General features: G+C 39.5%; 1 protein-coding gene across 1 annotated transcript in view; it reads right to left on the bottom strand.

Moving 5' to 3' along the window:
* pgap1 (post-GPI attachment to proteins inositol deacylase 1) overlaps window positions 1-15,114 on the bottom strand; it is a 55,193-nt gene extending 40,079 nt beyond the window's left edge. Inside the window, exon 1 of the mRNA XM_014172969.3 lies at window positions 14,820-15,114. The gene's annotated coding sequence lies outside the window, so the exon portion shown is untranslated. The remainder of the gene's footprint in view (window positions 1-14,819) is intronic.
* Between the last annotated feature and the right edge of the window lie 5,122 nt (window positions 15,115-20,236).

The raw sequence follows: 20,236 nt of genomic DNA, 5'->3' as shown, positions 1-20,236 counted from the left end.
TTAGTAAATTCACCGGAAGTGTTCGGTGGGAATGCTAGTCACATGCTAGTCACGTGCTAATGTAAAAAGCTGGTTTTTGATATAAATATGAACTTGATTGAACAAAACATGCATGTATTGTATAACATAATGTCCTAGGGGTGTCATCTGATGAAGATCATCAAAGGTTAGTGCTGCATTTAGCTGTGGTTTGGGTTTATGTGACATTATATGCTAGCTTGAAAAATGGGTGTCTGATTATTTCTGGCTGGGTACTCTGCTGACATAATCTAATGTTTTGCTTTCGTTGTAAAGCCTTTTTGAAATCGGACAGTGTGGTTAGATTAACGAGAGTCTTGTCTTTAAAATGGTGTAAAATAGTCATATGTTTGAGAAATTGAAGTAATAGCATTTCTAAGGTATTTGAATATCGCGCCACGGGATTACACTGGCTGTTGAGTAGCTGCGCCTCGTCCTCCGGGTCGTCCCTGAGGTCGGTGTTGGCACACTGCTGGAGCCGTGCGTCAAGGGGGGGGGTACTGTCACGGCTTCCGCCGAAGTCGGTGTCATAGGAATTCCGTTCCCAATGTTCATAAACCGAACTTCAATTAAACTACTCAGTCTGCCCCCCAGAGGGTGTAAGATTCTGGTTGAATGAAGCAGACGGAGAGCCAGCCTACAATTGGTCAGAATGTTTATTTACGAGAGCTCTGAATATCATGCAATGTACACAGCCTTTTATACCTGACATTTGGTCATACCATATGTCATACCCCTTACAAATGCCCCTCCTCTTCTTTAACCTGTTAGGGCTAGGGGGCAGCATTTGCACGTCTGGATAAAAAAAATGTACCCGATTTAATCTGGTTACTAATCCTACCCAGTAACTAGAATATGCATATACTTTTTATATATGGATAGAAAACACTCTAAAGTTTCTAAAACTGTTTGAATGGTGTCTGTGAGTATAACAGAACTCATTTGGCTGGCAAAACCCTGAGACATTTTCTGACAGGAAGTGGATACCTGATGTGTTGTATTGACTTTAAACCTATCCCATTGAAAAACACAGGGGTTTAGGAATATTTTGGCACTTCCTATTGCTTCCACTAGATGTCACCAGCCTTTACAAAGTGTTTTGAGTCTTCTGGAGGGAGATCTGACCGAACAAGAGCCATGGAACGATGATGTCCCATTAGACACCTGGCGCGCGAGTTCATGTTGGGTACCCTCGTTCCAATACGTTATAAAAGAGTATGCATTCGTCCACCTTGAATATTATTCATGTTCTGGTTAAAAAAGGCCCTAATGATTTATGCTATACAACGTTTGACATGTTTGAACGAACGGAAATATATTTTTTCCCCTCGTTCATGACGAGAAGTCCGGCTGGCTTAGATCATGTGCGAACAAGACGGAGATTTTTGGACATAAATGATGAGCTTTTTTGAACAAAACTACATTCGTTATGGACCTGTGATACCTGGAAGTGACATCTGATGAAGAGAATCAAAGGTAATGGATTATTTACATAATATTTTCGATTTTAGATCTCCCCAACATGACGTCTAGTCTGTATCGCAACGCGTATTTTTCTGGGCGCAGTGCTCAGATTATTGCAAAGTGTGATTTCCCAGTAAGGTTATTTTTAAATCTGGCAAGTTGATTGCGTTCAAGAGATGTAAATCTATAATTCTTTAAATGACAATATAATATTTTACCAATGTTTTCTAATTTTAATTATTTAATTTGTGACGCTGACTTGACTGCCGGTTATTGGAGGGAAACGATTTCCTCAACATCAATGCCATAGTAAAACGCTGTTTTTGGATATAAATATGAACTTGATAGAACTAAAAATGCATGCATTGTCTAACATAATGTCCTAGGAGTGTCATCTGATGGAGATTGTAAAAGGTTAGTGCATCATTTTAGCTGGTTTTATGGTTTTGGTGACCCTGTCTTTGACTTGACAAAACATTACACACAACTCTTGTAAATGTACTGTCCTAACATACTCTAAATTTATGCTTTCGCCGTAAAACCTTTTTGAAATCGTAAAACGTGGTTAGATTAAGGAGATGTTTATCTTTCAAATGGTGTAAAATAGTTGTATTTTTGAAAAATTTGAATTTTGACATTTATTTGGATTCAAATTTGCCGCTCTTGAAATGCACCTGCTGTTGATGGAGTGCACCACGGGTGGCACGCTAGCGTCCCACCTAGCCCGTAGAGGTTAACACTGTCAATGCTTATTTACAAGTCTTCTCCATCTCATACATTGCTTATCATATCCTGCCCCATGTTACATAATCTACTGCAAGCCTAAAGGTTTCTCCTCTCCCTGGGTGGGGAGACCTTCTTCCTGTTATCAGTTTCACAGTGGTCACAAGTTGTCTGCTGTCTGGTTGCTTACATTGCTAAATCATTAAGCTTCAACTTTTCCGACACACACACATTAGTACATTCATCTTATAATCACTCGGTTATACCTTTTCAGGGTGAAATCATTTAGTCAAACCTTTAATCATATTATTTCCATTACAATCCACCCTATTGGCTAAATATTTCACATACACTATAACACATCTATTTTTATTGGATTCAGAAATGTCACACAAAATCAAACTAGATCAAAGAAAACGAATACATGTATTTTCATTACATACTTATCAATGACTGTTCTAAGCCTATGTCCAGTCATAACTCTTCGGATTAGGATTTTTGCTATGACCTTCATTTAGAGAAACAGTCTTCCTAAACATTAACCTCTCTGGGCTAGGCGGGACGAATTCGTCCCACCTACGTAACAGCCACTTGCAGCCTGTGGCGCGATTTTCAAAACCTTAAAAATCCTATTACTTCAATTTCTCAAACATATGACTATTTTACAGCTATTTAAAGACAAGACTCTCGTTAATCTAACCACACTGTCCGATTTCAAAAAGGCTTTACAACGAAAGCAAAACATTAGATTATGTCAGCAGAGTACCAAGCCAGAAATAATCAGACACCCATTTTTCAAGCCAGCATATAATGTCACCAAAACCCAGAAGACAGCTAAATGCAGCACTCACCTTTGATGATCTTCATCAGATGACAACCCTAGGACATTATGTTATACAATACATGCATGTTTTGTTCAATCAAGTTCATATTTATATCAAAAACCAGCTTTTTACATTAGCATGTGACGTTCAGAACTAGCATACCCCCCGCAAACTTCCGGGGAATTCGCTAACATTTTACTAAATTACTCACGATAAACGTTCACAAAAAGCATAACAATTATTTTAAGAATTATAGATACAGACCTCCTCTATGCACTCGATATGTCCGATTTTAAAATAGCTTTTTGGTGAAAGCACATTTTGCAATATTCTAAGTACATAGCCCAGGCATCACGGGCTCGCTATTTAGACACCCGGCAAGTTTAGCACTCACCATAATCATATTTACTATTATAAAAGTTTGATTACCTTTTGTTGTCTTCGTCAGAATGCACACCCAGGACTGCTACTTCAATAACAAATGTTGGTTTGGTCCAAAATAATCCATCGTTATATCCAAATAGCGGCGTTTTGTTCGTGCGTTCCAGACACTATCCGAAATGGTAAAGAAGTGTCGCGCGCATGGCGCAATTCGTGACAATAAAATTCTAAATATTCCATTACCGTACTTCGAAGCATGTCAACCGCTGTTTAAAACCAATTTTTATGCCATTTATCTCGTAGAAAAGCGATAATATTCCGACAGGGAATCTGCAATAAACTAAACAGCCGAATTAAAATACTCCATGGGGGCTAATCGCGCACGCGCCTCACTCCATTGTCACCTAATGGGACACTTGAATAAGATGATAATCTGTTTCAGCCTGAGGCTGCCTCGTCAACCTTCATGATTTTCCCGCGTCCTGAGAGCCTATTGGAGCCCTGGGAATTGTCACATTACAGCTAAGATCCTTACTTTTCAATAAACAGATGCAAGACGCACGACTCCTTGTCAGACAGGCCACTTCCTGCATGAAACCTTGTCAGGTTTTTGCCTGCCATAGGAGTTCTGTTATACTCACAGACACCATTCAAACAGTTTTAGAAACTTTAGGGTCTTTTCTATCCAAACCTGAACAATAATATGCATATTCTAGCTTCTGAGTTGGTGTAGGAGGCAGTTAAAAATGGGCACATATTTTTTCCAAAATTCTCAATACTGCCCCCTAGCCCAAACAGGTTAAAGATGGTCTCGTCTAACATGGGCTCCTCGTAATTGAATGAATCCTCCACCAGGCTCGGTGGTAGGTATTTGTCATCCCACTGGTCTGAACTTGGAATCGGTCCGTATCTCACCATCTGCTCCGTCATCGATCTCTCCAGAGCCCTGGAAATGAGACCTCTCACACAAGGGACCAAACAACAACCACATAATATCAACACAGTCATACAGGTGAAAGCAGCCCACAACACAGTGATTACAACCTTTTTCCATTTTCCGAACGTACTATCAAACCATCCCGTGAGTGCCGTGTCCACCCCGGAATTTTCTGCTAACTCCTGAGCTAAATTGTTTAGACCGGCCAGGGCCTTGGTCACTGATCCATCTGGAGCTGTGTTCTCAGGGATGAAAGTACAGCATTCAGATCCGAACATCACACACACACCACCCTTTTCAGCCAGAAGCATATCCAAAGCTATTCTATTCTGCAATACCATCAAAGTGGTCGCAGCTGTCTGTTCTGCTAACCCTTGAATTGCCTCTCTGGTATAGTTGATGAAATGCTGTTGGTTATAATAAATGTAATTTATCCAATCCACATTTTTATTGAGAGTCAAGCACCAAAAAATACTTGATTCCAATCCAGCCCATATCTGATTCCTAGCTTTAAACTCATCAGGCACCCCCCTTGGAACCCCAATGCTATCAATGTAAATTCTATCGTCAAAGGACCCTGACGGAGCACTCCTCCTCTCTCTTTCACCTGGCACTAGGTCTTTGTGTTGTATAAGGGTGAAGGGCATGCCTAACTGTACCAATGCACAAATACCAGTCCAATTTGCAGGCAGGTTTGGCCACAGCTTCATACCTCCACACAACCACCAGACATCCGCTCTCTGCCTTTTTATCTTACAAAAGTCCTCGGAACTCAACCACCCAGTCAGGTCCCTCATTGTCTCGTCAGTTGTAACATTCTCTGTCCTATTGCATGTTCTTACTTCCCCTACGTTCCATCCGTGTGTGTTGTGTCGAGCCACACAATAATAGTCTCCTCCTGCGACTGTGAAAGGGGGAAGTCTGGATCTAATGGGCACATAGGATACAGATAATGCAGATCAGAGCAACTGTCTGGCTTCCTTGCCTTCATGAACAGCTTTACCATACAGGCCATTCCCCTTGGTAAATGAATTCCATCGAGTAGAAAGGGGATGGTTGTCAACTGAAGTTTGGCTGTTGCGCAGGCATAACCTTCTTCTTTAGCTACTGATCTAGCTGTATACTGAATCCATTCCAGCCATAGGTTGGAATCCCCAAACCAAGTTTCCACCTCAATCACTTCCTTAAGATCTTTTGTCTGAACTATCCTCACCGGTCCTTGGCTCTGGATGACTACACGGGTAATGTCCGTTTTATCAGGGGTACTACTGGTATTCTGGCTGGCGGTAGAACTATCTCCTGTCCTAACCTCTACTACTCGGAATGGTACCGCAGTGTCGACAATGATCTGGTCAAGGCCAACATACCATAACCCTAAATCCTCTTTCTTTATGCTTTTAATGGTCATTCCTATCTTCAAGCAATACTTCCCTTGCTCTGGATTGCAGTCAAAAACCCTGGCCTTCACTATACTCCATCTGTTTCTATATTGGGTGTGTGGATTGACATAGCCTTCTCTCTCTGTGTGATCTATGACCTGATTCCATGAGTTACACCGGGATCTACACAGATATCTTCCCCATGAAGTCCGAGTCCTAGACTGCCAGGAGGTTAGGGACCCCATTTGGTCTGCATAGAACTCTATTGAGACATCCTTCCCTAACTCTACTCTCACTTCCTTTTTATCCAGATCGAGTGACCTTTTGTACCTTTTGTACCTAGGCCTCATCTTCTACACTATGGGTCAAGTTACCACTTTCTGACTTCTCGAGTGGTTCATGGTGTATTAGGAATATGGCTCCCACAATCAGACAGCTCAGACTGACCAGTACCCCTGTAAAGCCCCATCCCCTCCCGGAGAATATATCACTGGCTGGAGGCCAACCCACACTTTCACTTCTATGAACGCACACAGTGATGATCGGGCGGGTTAGGGAATCTTCCTTAGAGAGGTAACCCCCGAACCTTATTGGTATTCGGTTCTTCTCCTAACTCTGTGATTGTTCGACAGTGTCAGTGTGTCTTACCCTCCCACAATGTGTGATATGAACCCAGGTAGCTCTTTCAGCTATTCTCACCGCGAAGGCTATTACCAGGAACACTTGGTATGGCCCCTCCCACCGTGGCTGCTTCCAGTTCTTTTCTCCTCAGGGACTGGATCCACACCCAGTCTCCTGGTTGGATTGAGTGAATCACCTTCTCCTGTAATTCACCTGTTTGGCACAAAGTCTCGGACATACGGGTTTGGTTAACCATGTGTTCTGTTAGTATATCTTCAACTTCTATGTCTACCTGTTCTGGCCTCCCTAACTCTGGCATTCTATATGGTTTACCTGATCAGCTAAAATGTAATCCATTATTTAAAGAGATAGATCCTAGTAAACCAACTACCCTAATCGTGTCCACCCAGTAAGTTGGGACCGCTTCTTCCCATTTAATATACTTATCTATTATAAAAAATGTTTTTTTAAGTAGTTCGTTATCCAATAGGCCACAACGTGTTTCCGAACCTGCTCTACTATCCCCCTATTGACACATGGCTCTGCCCATGTGTCAATCTTGCCGCATCTCTAAACAATGACTTAGGTAGTATTGGTAACTTATCATGATACCAAATACCGTCCTTATATAAATTGCTCCTAACTTCTCCCATTTCGAAATCCCTTTCACTGGTGCTCTAGACTGACAATTTTAATATAGCTTTGTCTATGTTTACTTCCTCTTTTAACCTGTTGGGTCTAGGGGGCAGCATTTGCACGTCTGGATAAAAAAAATGTACCCGATTTAATCTGGTTACTAATCCTACCCAGTAACTAGAATATGCATATACTTATTATATATGGATAGAAAACACTCTAAAGTTTCTAAAACTGTTTGAATGGTGTCTGTGAGTATAACAGAACTCATTTGGCAGGCAAAACCCTGAGACATTTTCTGACAGGAAGTGGATACCTGATGTGTTGTATTGACTTTAAACCTATCCCATTGAAAAACACAGGGGCTTAGGAATATTTTGGCACTTCCTATTGCTTCCACTAGATGTCACCAGCCTTTACAAAGTGTTTTGAGTCTTCTGGAGGGAGATCTGACCGAACAAGAGCCATGGAACGATGATGTCCCATTAGACACCTGGCGCGCGAGTTCATGTTGGGTACCCTCGTTCCAATACGTTATAAAAGAGTATGCATTCGTCCACCTTGAATATTATTCATGTTCTGGTTAAAAAAGGCCCTAATGATTTATGCTATACAACGTTTGACATGTTTGAACGAACGGAAATATATTTTTTCCCCTCGTTCATGACGAGAAGTCCGGCTGGCTTACATCATGTGCTAACGAGACGGAGATTTTTGGACATAAATGATGAGCTTTTTTGAACAAAACTACATTCGTTATGGACCTGTGATACCTGGAAGTGACATCTGATGAAGAGAATCAAAGGTAATGGATTATTTACATAGTATTTTCGATTTTAGATCTCCCCAACATGACGTCTAGTCTGTATCGCAACGCGTATTTTTCTGGGCGCAGTGCTCAGATTATTGCAAAGTGTGATTTCCCAGTAAGGTTATTTTTAAATCTGGCAAGTTGATTGCGTTCAAGAGATGTAAATCTATAATTCTTTAAATGACAATATAATATTTTACCAATGTTTTCTAATTTTAATTATTTAATTTGTGACGCTGACTTGACTGCCGGTTATTGGAGGGAAACGATTTCCTCAACATCAATGCCATAGTAAAACGCTGTTTTTGGATATAAATATGAACTTGATAGAACTAAAAATGCATGCATTGTCTAACATAATGTCCTAGGAGTGTCATCTGATGGAGATTGTAAAAGGTTAGTGCATCATTTTAGCTGGTTTTATGGTTTTGGTGACCCTGTCTTTGACTTGGCAAAACATTACACACAACTCTTGTAAATGTACTGTCCTAACATACTCTAAATTTATGCTTTCGCCGTAAAACCTTTTTGAAATCGTAAAACGTGGTTAGATTAAGGAGATGTTTATCTTTCAAATGGTGTAAAATAGTTGTATTTTTGAAAAATTTGAATTTTGACATTTATTTGGATTCAAATTTGCCGCTCTTGAAATGCACCTGCTGTTGATGGAGTGCACCACGGGTGGCACGCTAGCGTCCCACCTAGCCCCAAGAGGTTAAGAACTGCTGTGTCGACGGCTGCGGTTTAAGACCTGCCTTTTTTGTTTCCGCATCTGCTTTTCTGTTGTTGTTACTGACACTATCTGTCCCTCTAATGTGGGCCTCACATTTACAAATAGCTAACTTTTCTGGCAAAAGTACAGCATCTAATAGATTCAAAATCAACTGAGCGTGTGTAATAGGTTTCCCAGAAGTGGTTACCATTCCCCTGTTTCTCCATTGGGCTGCAAATATGTGTACTGTGTTAAAGGCATAGGCACTGTCTGTGTAAATAGTAATACGTTTTCCTGTCCCTAACTGACACGCACGGGTAAGTGCTACTATTTCTGCTTATTGTGCTGAATAGTTTCTCGGTAACGGCTCTGCTTCCAAGACCTCTGTGTCTGTAACTATAGCATATCCTGTCGCATTAGTGCCATCATGGTTCTTTCTTGATGATCCATCTACAAACATAGTCAGTTCCCCATCAGGTAAAGCTAGATAAGTCAAATCGGGTCTTGGTAGGACAACTTTCTCAGTTTCTGTTGCACAATCATGTGGGCTGCTATCTGTTGCAATAGGAACTAATGTTGAGGGGTTCAGAGTAGTACAACATCCTATTGTCAAATTAGGCATGTTCAAAAGAATTATCATACGAGACAAATGTCTAGCTGGTGACATGTAAGCCATCTTATGTTCTAACAACAGTATGGATACGGCATGAGGAACTTTTAAAGTCAAATCATGATAGAGCACAACAGATGCCGAGTCCTCAACTGCCTGAGCTGCTGCCACCACAGACTGCAAACATAGTGGCATGGCTTGGGCTACTTCATCTAATCGGGAGGAATAGTAAGCAATAGGCCTATTTTTTTTCCCCCGTGTCTCTGGGTCAGTACTGATGTCATGAACCCCTCCCTACAGTCTACTGTCTGGGTAAAGGGGCGATCATATCTGGGAAACGCCAGTACTGAGCTAGATGTTAATAACTTTTTAATGTTTACAAACTGATTTTCAGCCTCATCTGTCCACTTGATCTTATCTTTTGCTGCCATAGCTTTACCACATATCAACTCACTAAGCTTCCCTGTATGTAATGCAAAATGGGGTATCCACGCAGGGCAATAGTTAATCATTCCAAGAAAACTCATAATTTTTTTCTTATTGAGTGGTTTAGGTGCTTCTAGGATGGCTGTCTTTCTGGTAGAATTAAGTGTTCTCCCTTCTTGAGTTATAGTGTGCCCCAAATAGATAACTTCCTCCTGCCAGAGTTGCAACTTCCTCTTGCTGACTTTATGACCTTGTTCAGTTAAGAATACTAACAGTCTGCCTTACAGCCCTCCTGAGAAGGATTCGTAAAATATCATTTTCATAAATCAAATTTTAGCTTCCCTCGGGGCTCAAATTTTCCTAAATTACTAATAATTACTTTTAATAAAATCTATAATTTCACTTCAGGACTACTTACACTAAAATAACTCCTTTAATTAACCCCACATCAATGTGTCCTTGGGACCCTAACACGGAGGGTACCGCTTTTAACTCTTCTTCCTGTTCCTAAGTTAAAAACAAATCATCCTGACATTAATCGGGCCCCACGTCTAAGTGGACCCCAGGTTAAGTTTTCGCTTCTACAATTCAGTTTTCATATATACCTGCCTATAACTTAACTATGCTGCTCTCCACTCAGTAACTGTTATCTAACAATTCAGTATCACTTCTATCTTCTCTCAATCCTGACTTATTATGGGATTCTTACCTTCTGCTCTCTATCTTGCTCTCCTCCTGGCCCACCCTTTTGACACATGGCTCTTATGTATTTTAGAAAAATCCACGTCTTATAATAGTAATCCCTGAGATGATTCCATAGCTACTTAAATGTATCTCCATACTCTTCATGATCACCACAGATGTCATATATCCCTGTCCTGTTGGCTTATAATATATCCTATATACTTAACCTCTTGGGGCTAGGTGGGATGCTAGCGTGCCACCCGTGGTGCACTCCATCAACAGCAGGTGCATTTCAAGAGCGGCAAATTTGAATCCAAATAAATGTCAAAATTCAAATTTTTCAAAAATACAACTATTTTACACCATTTGAAAGATAAACATCTCCTTAATCTAACCACGTTTTACGATTTCAAAAAGGTTTTACGGCGAAAGCATAAATTTAGAGTATGTTAGGACAGTACATTTACAAGAGTTGTGTGTAATGTTTTGTCAAGTCAAAGACAGGGTCACCAAAACCATAAAACCAGCTAAAATGATGCACTAACCTTTTACAATCTCCATCAGATGACACTCCTAGGACATTATGTTAGACAATGCATGCATTTTTAGTTCTATCAAGTTCATATTTATATCCAAAAACAGCGTTTTACTATGGCATTGATGTTGAGGAAATCGTTTCCCTCCAATAACCGGCAGTCAAGTCAGCGTCACAAATTAAATAATTAAAATTAGAAAACATTGGTAAAATATTATATTGTCATTTAAAGAATTATAGATTTACATCTCTTGAACGCAATCAACTTGCCAGATTTAAAAATAACCTTACTGGGAAATCACACTTTGCAATAATCTGAGCACTGCGCCCAGAAAAATACGCGTTGCGATACAGACTAGACGTCATGTTGGGGAGATCTAAAATCGAAAATACTATGTAAATAATCCATTACCTTTGATTCTCTTCATCAGATGTCACTTCCAGGTATCACAGGTCCATAACGAATGTAGTTTTGTTCAAAAAAGCTCATCATTTATGTCCAAAAATCTCCGTCTCGTTAGCACATGATGTAAGCCAGCCGGACTTCTCGTCATGAACGAGGGGAAAAAATATATTTCCGTTCGTTCAAACATGTCAAACGTTGTATAGCATAAATCATTAGGGCCTTTTTTAACCAGAACATGAATAATATTCAAGGTGGACGAATGCATACTCTTTTATAACGTATTGGAACGAGGGTACCCAACATGAACTCGCGCGCCAGGTGTCTAATGGGACATCATCGTTCCATGGCTCTTGTTCGGTCAGATCTCCCTCCAGAAGACTCAAAACACTTTGTAAAGGCTGGTGACATCTAGTGGAAGCAATAGGAAGTGCCAAAATATTCCTAAGCCCCTGTGTTTTTCAATGGGATAGGTTTAAAGTCAATACAACACATCAGGTATCCACTTCCTGTCAGAAAATGTCTCAGGGTTTTGCCTGCCAAATGAGTTCTGTTATACTCACAGACACCATTCAAACAGTTTTAGAAACTTTAGAGTGTTTTCTATCCATATATAATAAGTATATGCATATTCTAGTTACTGGGTAGGATTAGTAACCAGATTAAATCGGGTACATTTTTTTTATCCAGACGTGCAAATGCTGCCCCCTAGCCCCAACAGGTTAACCTAAGTCTACCGTTATTACGCTTATTCTGGCTAAATATAATAATAATATTATGGCAATTTCACAACCTTGTTGTGTTACATTCCTTACACTGCATCCAACCACAGCTAAACTTAGCTTTATAATGTATAAAAATACCACTACTGGTCAAAAGATATTCAAATAACATAATCAGATCAAATTCACTAATCTGAACTACTCCACAAAGAAAAATGATTGTACCCTTATCGTCATTCTGTCTTCTCATTGGTTCAAATTACCAATGTGTCTAAGAACTTTAAACTCCATCATCATTATCAGTTATACAAATTTCCTTAAAACCAGTATTACAAATTACCTTAAATTCATCATCCAAATGGCCCTCCCATGAGGCTGATCAGACCACAAAGGTGTGCCATGATAGAGGTCAAAAGTCATACCATCCTTTCAAAACAGTGTTTCTTATTATATTAGACAAATTAAAGAAAAACCATCAGACATTTTATACATGTTGGATCCCAGGTTCCCAGACCATTCCCTTATCACATATTTAATGAAAACTCAGAAAATAAAACTTCAACGATTCCATGTGTCTGTGTAACTTCTAAGATTCCATATGTGTGTATACCCCTTTAACCTGTTAGGGCTAGGGGGCAGTATTTACACGGCCGGATAAAAAACGTACCCGATTTAATCTGGTTATTACTACTGCCCAGAAACTAGAATATGCATATAATTATTGGCTTTGGATAGAAAACACCCTAAAGTTTCTAAAACTGTTTGAATGGTGTCTGTGAGTATAACAGAACTCATATGGCAGGCAAAAACCTGAGAAGATTCTGTACAGGAAGTGCCCTCTCTGAGCATTCCTTGAGCTTCTTGACTCTTTTTATTGAAAACTTAGGATCTTTGCTGTAACATGACACTTCCTACGGCTCCCATAGGCTCTCAGAACCCGGGAAAAAGCTGAATGATGTCGAGGCAGCCCCTGGCTGAAAAACATTAGCGCGTTTGGATAGTGGTCGGTCAGAGTACTATGAGACTGAGGCGCGTGTACGAGGCGACCCCATGTTTTTATTTTCTCTCTCTTTGTACTAAAACACAGATTCCCGGTCGGACTATTATCGTTTTTTTTACGAGAAAAATGGCATAAAAATTGATTTTAAACAGCGGTTGACATGCTTCGAAGTACGGTAATGGAATATTTAGAATTTTTTTGTCACGAAACGCGTCGGGCGCGTCACCCTTCTTTACCCTTTCGGATAGTGTCTTGAACGCACGAACAAAACGCCGCTATTTGGATATAACTATGGATTATTTTGAACCAAGCCAACATTTGTTATTGAAGTAGAAGTCCTGGGAGTGCATTCTGACGAAGAACAGCAAAGGTAATAACATTTTTCTTATAGTAAATCTGACTTTGGTGAGGGCTAAACTTGGTGGGTGTCTAAATAGCTAGCCCTGTGATGCCGGGCTATCTACTTAGAATATTGCAAAATGTGCTTTCACCGAAAAGCTATTTTAAAATCGGACATAGCGAGTGCATAGAGGAGTTCTGTATCTATAATTCTTAAAATAATTGTTATGTTTTTTTGTGAACGTTTATCGTGAGTAATTTAGTAAATTCACCGGAAGTTTGCGGGGGTATGCTAGTTCTGAACGTTACATGCTAATGTAAAAAGCTGGTTTTTGATATAAATATGAACTTGATTGAACAAAACATGCATGTATTGTATAACATAATGTCCTAAGATTGTCATCTGATGAAGATCATCAAAGGTTAGTGCTGCATTTAGCTGTGGTTTGGGTTTATGTGACATTATATGCTAGCTTGAAAAATGGGTGTCTGATTATTTCTGGCTGGGTACTCTGCTGACATAATCTAATGTTTTGCTTTTGTTGTAAAGCCTTTTTGAAATCGGACAGTGTGGTTAGATTAACGAGAGTCTTGTCTTTAAAATGGTGTAAAATAGTCATATGTTTGAGAAATTGAAGTAATAGCATTTCTAAGGTATTTGAATAACGCGCCACGGGATTCCACTGGCTGTTACGTAGGTGGGACGAAATCGTCCCACTGGCCCTAAAGAAGTTAAGGAATCGTGGCTTCTAGGAAACATTCCACAGAGAGACAATGAAGCACTCCTTTTCCTCAAAAAAAGTATTTCATTATACTACACCGATTCAGAAACCCAAAAGTTGACTACAAACAAAACCTAATAATGATGATAATTTCACTGTACTAATCTATGAACCTCCCCTACTTAATATACTACGTGAATAATTTGACCCACGCTTGCTTTACAACATGTAAACCCATTCAGTCTGTAAACAGTCTCTCAAAGTGCTTGATAGGAAGCCTCATAGCCATCATCACTGTTACATTCTCAAAAAGCATGAACTTCTGAATTGAAAGAAAATATCTTAGGCAATACACTGACGCATGTCTTGTATACAGGATTCTAAATGTCCAGGCTTCCCCTCCACTGAGAACTTTTGTTAGACGGAAAACCCAAACCTTATGGCCGCAGATCCACAAGGTCTGCCATGAGAGATGACTGTATAATTCCCTTAAGGAAAATCATCTTAAATCAATCTGCTTTCAGTGTAAGAGCTTCCCCTTTCTGGAATACCCTGCCATTAGACACACACTACTGTGATTAATGTGCACAGTCCCTGTAAAATAAAAATTAACTCAACCTGCAATTCACTTTACTGACCTGACATTGTTCCACGTAATGGAAACATATTATAATGTTAGATTACATTACTTCCTGCTCAAATTCACTATTGTTACCTAAACAATAAAAAAATATATAACCTCTACTCCAACAACGTTCTGCCTTTCCTCTATCGTAAGAGTAAAACCAACTTTTCAACTTTCTCTTCTCTTTCGGCTTCACAATTATGAAATGTCCAAGACTTAAAAGTAACATGTAAATTGCCAAACTTACTTTTCAACTTTCTTAGTAACTTCCTTTTTCTTTTCACCCTCTGCTCTCTTCCTTGTTGTTTCTGTCTCTTTTTCCCTTTCTCAGAATTTAGGAATAATTACTATTGTGACTTTTGATAAGTTATTAGGTCTCACACATACACAAGTTACTTTTAACTGGTCTGTAAACCTATCTCACACGCACATACTTTTTTCGCTGCTGATATCCTTCTTCAAGTTTCTCTCTCTCTTTCTCTACACTTGCCTTCTCACCTTCTTCTCCAGGCTTCAGACAGCCACACCCTGGCTATGTCTAACCCCCGACCTGCTGTTTCCCTGTCTTGTCCCCACATACCTTATGTATCTTTCTTATCATTAGTCACAACTTTTCTATGTCCAAACTTCCATCAAATTCATACTTCCTTCTCCACTTTGGACTGAAATAAATATTTATTTTATAACATTTAACTCCATATACTGCTCATCTCCAGTTAATTCCTGCACCTCCTTTGAGGGTTTGCCACCCATGGTTATTCAATAACTATTTATTATTAGGTTGCACAATCTATGCGTGTGTTTCTATAATCTGTTATTATCCTTAATCTATGTATATATACTTTTACTCTGTTTCCATTTAAACCTTCTATGTGTATCACAATCTATGTGTTTATCACTCCTCTCTGTGTGGGTGCTCACACTCTATGCACACGATCTCTGTGTATGTGCTTTTCACTTCTCACAATCTATGTGTGTGTGCTTCCTCCTTCCATAGAATAGTCAGACCAATTTTTGCGCCCTGTTAGATCTCGACTACCCTCCCCGCTAATATACTCTAGATCAGTTATCCTTTAGATCTAAGCGCATTAGCTTGCCTAATGTATATCGACCAGTTTAACCTTTAGGTCTCAACATTAGATAGTTTACATTGGTAGTGGCCACAGATACCTAGGGTCATTACGGACCCCCGCACACCTTGCCTAGGATGGCTCTACACCCAATTCCTCTCTTCCAATTGCATAGAATACTACCTATATTAGGGTTCTCCACACAATATTCTAAAGACAGGTCACCAGGTTAGTATGCCCCAACGGATATTTCGGCGTTTAACACCTAGACTACACTAACTCCCTTATCCACTACATGCAATCATACAGGTATTATTCCCCCAAATCCGCGTAAATAAAGATTTACTGACCTTTTTTTGTCTTGTAGGCTGGGAAAAGCAATGTAGGTTGGATTGCGTCACCGTCCCTGTCGACCTTAGATATTTACCGGCCTGATATGGAACCCCAATTTCAGGGGACAGGTCTTTAATTTACGAGTCAATGACCCGCCCGTGCACGGTTTTCGGCGTGTTACCTTAGGAAGACAGGGACAGATTTTGGAATCCGGCTCGAAGGACCAAATTGTCATGGGAATTCCGTTCCCAATGTTCATAAACCGAACTTCAATTAAACTACTCAGTCTGCCCCCCAGAGGGTGTAAGATTCTGGTTGAATGAAGCAGACGGAGAGCCAGCCTACAATTGGTCAGAATGTTTATTTACGAGAGCTCTGAATATCATGCAATGTACACAGCCTGTTATACCTGACATTTGGTCATACCATATGTCATACCCCTTACAAATGCCCCTCCTCTTCTTTAACACTGTCAATGCTTATTTACAAGTCTTCTCCATCTCATACATTGCTTATCATATCCTGCCCCATGTTACATAATCTACTGCAAGCCTAAAGGTTTCTCCTCTCCCTGGGTGGGGAGACCTTCTTCCTGTTATCAGTTTCACAGTGGTCACAAGTTGTCTGCTGTCTGGTTGCTTACATTGCTAAATCATTAAGCTTCAACTTTTCCGACACACACACATTAGTACATTCATCTTATAATCACTCGGTTATACCTTTTCAGGATGAAATCATTTAGTCAAACCTTTAATCATATTATTTCCATTACAGTCAGTCCCTCTCCTTGTTCGGGCGGCGTTCGGCGGTCGACGTCACCTGCTTTCTAGCCACCGCCGATCCACTTTTCATTTTCCATTTGTTCTGTCTTTGTCTTACACACCTGGCTTCACTCAACCAATTACTTGTTTATTATTTAACCTCTATGGGCTAGGTGGGACGCTTGCGTCCCACCTACTCAACAGCAAGTGTCATCCTGTGGCGCGATATTCAAATACCTTAGAAATGCTATTACTTCAATTTCTCAAACATATTACTATTTTACACCATTTTAAAGACAAGACTCTCGTTAATCTAACCACACTGTCCGATTTCAAAAAGGCTTTACAACGAAAGCAAAACATTAGATTATGTCAGCAGAGTACTCAGCCAGAAATAATCAGACACCCATTTTTCAAGCTAGCATATAATGTCACATAAACCCAAATCACAGCTAAATGCAGCACTAACCTTTGATGATCTTCAGCAGATGACACACCTAGGACATTATGTTATACAATACATGCATGTTTTGTTCAATCAAGTTCATATTTATATCAAAAACCAGCTTTTTACATTAGCATGTGACTAGCATGTGACTAGCATTCCCACCGAACACTGCCGGTGAATTTACTAAATTACTCACGATAAACGTTCACAAAAAACATAACAATTATTTTAAGAATTATAGATACAGAACTCCTATATGCACTCGCTATGTCCGATTTTAAAATAGGTTTTCGGTGCTTTTCGGCATCACAGGGGTAGCTATTTAGACACCCAGCAAGTTTAGCACTCACCAAAGTCAGATTTACTATAAGAAAAATGTTATTACCTTTGCTGTTCTTCGTCAGAATGCACTCCCAGGACTTCTACTTCAATAACAAATGTTGGTTTGGTCCCAAATAATCCATAGTTATATCCAAATAGCGGCGTTTTGTTCGTGCGTTCAAGACACTATCCGAAGTGTAAATAAGGGTCATGCACACGACGCATTTCGTGACAAAAAAATTCGAAATATTCCATTACCGTACTTCGAAGCATGTCAACCGCTGTTTAAAATCAATTTTTATGCCATTTTTCTCGTAAAAAAGCGATAATATTCCGACCGGGAGTGGTGGTTTTCGTTCAAAGAGAGAGAAAGTAAACATTGAGTCGACTCGGGCACGCGCGCCCCGTCCCATTGTCCTCAGATCGGCCACTTACAAAATGCGCTAATGTTTTTCAGCCATGGGCTGCAAAGCCACGATTCAGCTTTCTGGCGCCTTCTGAGAGCCTATGGGAGCGTTAGAAAATGTCACGTCATGCCAGAGATCCCCTGTTTTTGTTAGAGATGATCAATAAGGCCATGAAATGGTCAGAGAGAGCGCTTCCTGTTTGGAATCTTCTCAGGTTTTGGCCTGCCAAATGAGTTCTGTTATACTCACAGACACCATTCAAACAGTTTTAGAAACTTTAGGGTGTTTTCTATCCAAATCAAACAATTATATGCATATTCTAGTTTCTGGGCAGGAGTAGTAACCAGATTAAATCGGGTACGTTTTTTATCCGGACGTGCAAATACTGCCCCCTTTCCCCAACAGGTTAACCCCCTGTTCCTCATGTTGTGTTTGTGAGTGATTGTTTGTTGTAATTCGGTCCGTCTTTGTGGGCTCGGCATGTTACTTTGTATATTTGTCTTTTTGAGTAAAAGAACGCTGATTACTCATATCTGCTGTCCTGCGCCTGACTCTCTACACCAGCTTCACACAGGACCCTTACATTCACACTTATGAAATGTCCAAGACTTTAAAAGTAATTAACATGTATCCGCCAAATTTACAAAACACATCAGTCAATCCATAAGCATAAAAAATACGCATTTCGGTGGCCACAGGTCTATCGCAATTACCTATCCGCTATTATTAGAATTCATTAGAATTCTTTGATTCAGCTATTTAAATACGACTCCATTCTCAATATGTTATTCCAGCAGACCATTTAGAAAACAGACAACGTATTACATCGAAATCGCCTCGCTATTTATGTTGAATAAATTAGCCTTTCAATTTCAACTTAGCAAGCTGTTAAAACGTTCAGTTTATATCTTAAACAAACACTGGCGGCCGTAACTGTCCAGGCAAAACATACCAATAGTTGAAATACAATCAGAAACCCAGATTTTAGTCAATACCATAGACCCAATGCTATTGAAATGATGAAGAAATCTCGCAAAAAATCCAATATACAATTGTCTGTAGTCGTAACATCAGGCACATAATAACGACACAATTCCCAGAAAATAGCCTTAATTAAAGGTCCAAGCGTTTCTCCCCAGATTCTCACATGCGCAAAAGGAATAGATTAGCAGTCAACGAGTTAAATCAACATTTATTGACTAGGAAACAGATCTTGCGCTCTTTAATAAAAGTAGATGTTTTCTCATGCAACATATTTCAATTACTTTACTACATCACATTAATCCCGCAATGATAATTCGCTTGATGGATACCCTAGGCGTTGTATGACGCTATAAATTACGTAGAGATTCCATCTGAATTCACTCTAACTTTATGGAAAAAGGTTTATTAAATAAATCTAGCAACTCCTCTCATATTTGGAAGACCCCCCTCCCAGAATTTTCAGGCCTTAAGGGCAGTTTTATTTGAAATGTAGTACCTGGACAGAGAAAATCCAATAAGCGTTTTATTGTTACATCGTTGGGGTAAGTTAACCAAAAGTGGACACACTCCAATCAGTTTCTGAGACAATTGCTCAGACTTCGTAGACAGTTTAATAATGATCCATTAAATAATGATCCATTAAAGATACCAACTCAAAACCTACGTATTTCTACTTAGGGGTTGTTTAAATTAACATCTCATTATATTCCTAGTATTACTTTATCAAATCGCTAGTAATCGAAAATACACACATAGAATTCATCACATTTTCATATCTTCACAGAATCCATTTAAAATGTAAGAAATTCTTAGGTTCTCACATCAACCATTCCATTTGCGTTTTCAAGGACTCCACAGCTACGAAGCAGCTCTCCAAACATACTCCCAGCGGAACCCCAAAAAATTACTTTTGTTTCCCGGACAATGACCCCACCCGTGATATTTTGTAATGGCCCCGTTATATCAAAGCTTATTATTCAAATCTCAATAATTTTATTATACATATTTCTATGTTACTATCCAAACTTCAGATTAAGACTCATTTCCACATTAACATAACTCTCATATCACATTCACACAATGCTATTCCCAAACATACTTAATCAATATTTATATAACCTGCAGGAATATTTTCTTACATCTTTAGATGGATTTGGTTTATAGCTTTCAAATATGTACCTAACTATTTTAAACCATTTCATATCATTAACTTATCTACTAATTATTTATCTCAGGCTCACACAGAGCCTTCATGATCACGCAAACAGGATAGATGAAATGCTCACACAGAACATTACTAAATAACCATTCACACAGGATTAGTCAGACCACTCACACAT

The sequence above is a fragment of the Salmo salar genome, chromosome 25 (genome assembly GCF_965601325.2).
Source record: "Salmo salar chromosome 25, fSalSal1, whole genome shotgun sequence".
Taxonomy (NCBI): Eukaryota; Metazoa; Chordata; class Actinopteri; order Salmoniformes; family Salmonidae; genus Salmo; species Salmo salar.
Note: the sequence above shows the minus strand (reverse complement) of the source record. Positions and strands in the feature narration are given on the sequence as shown.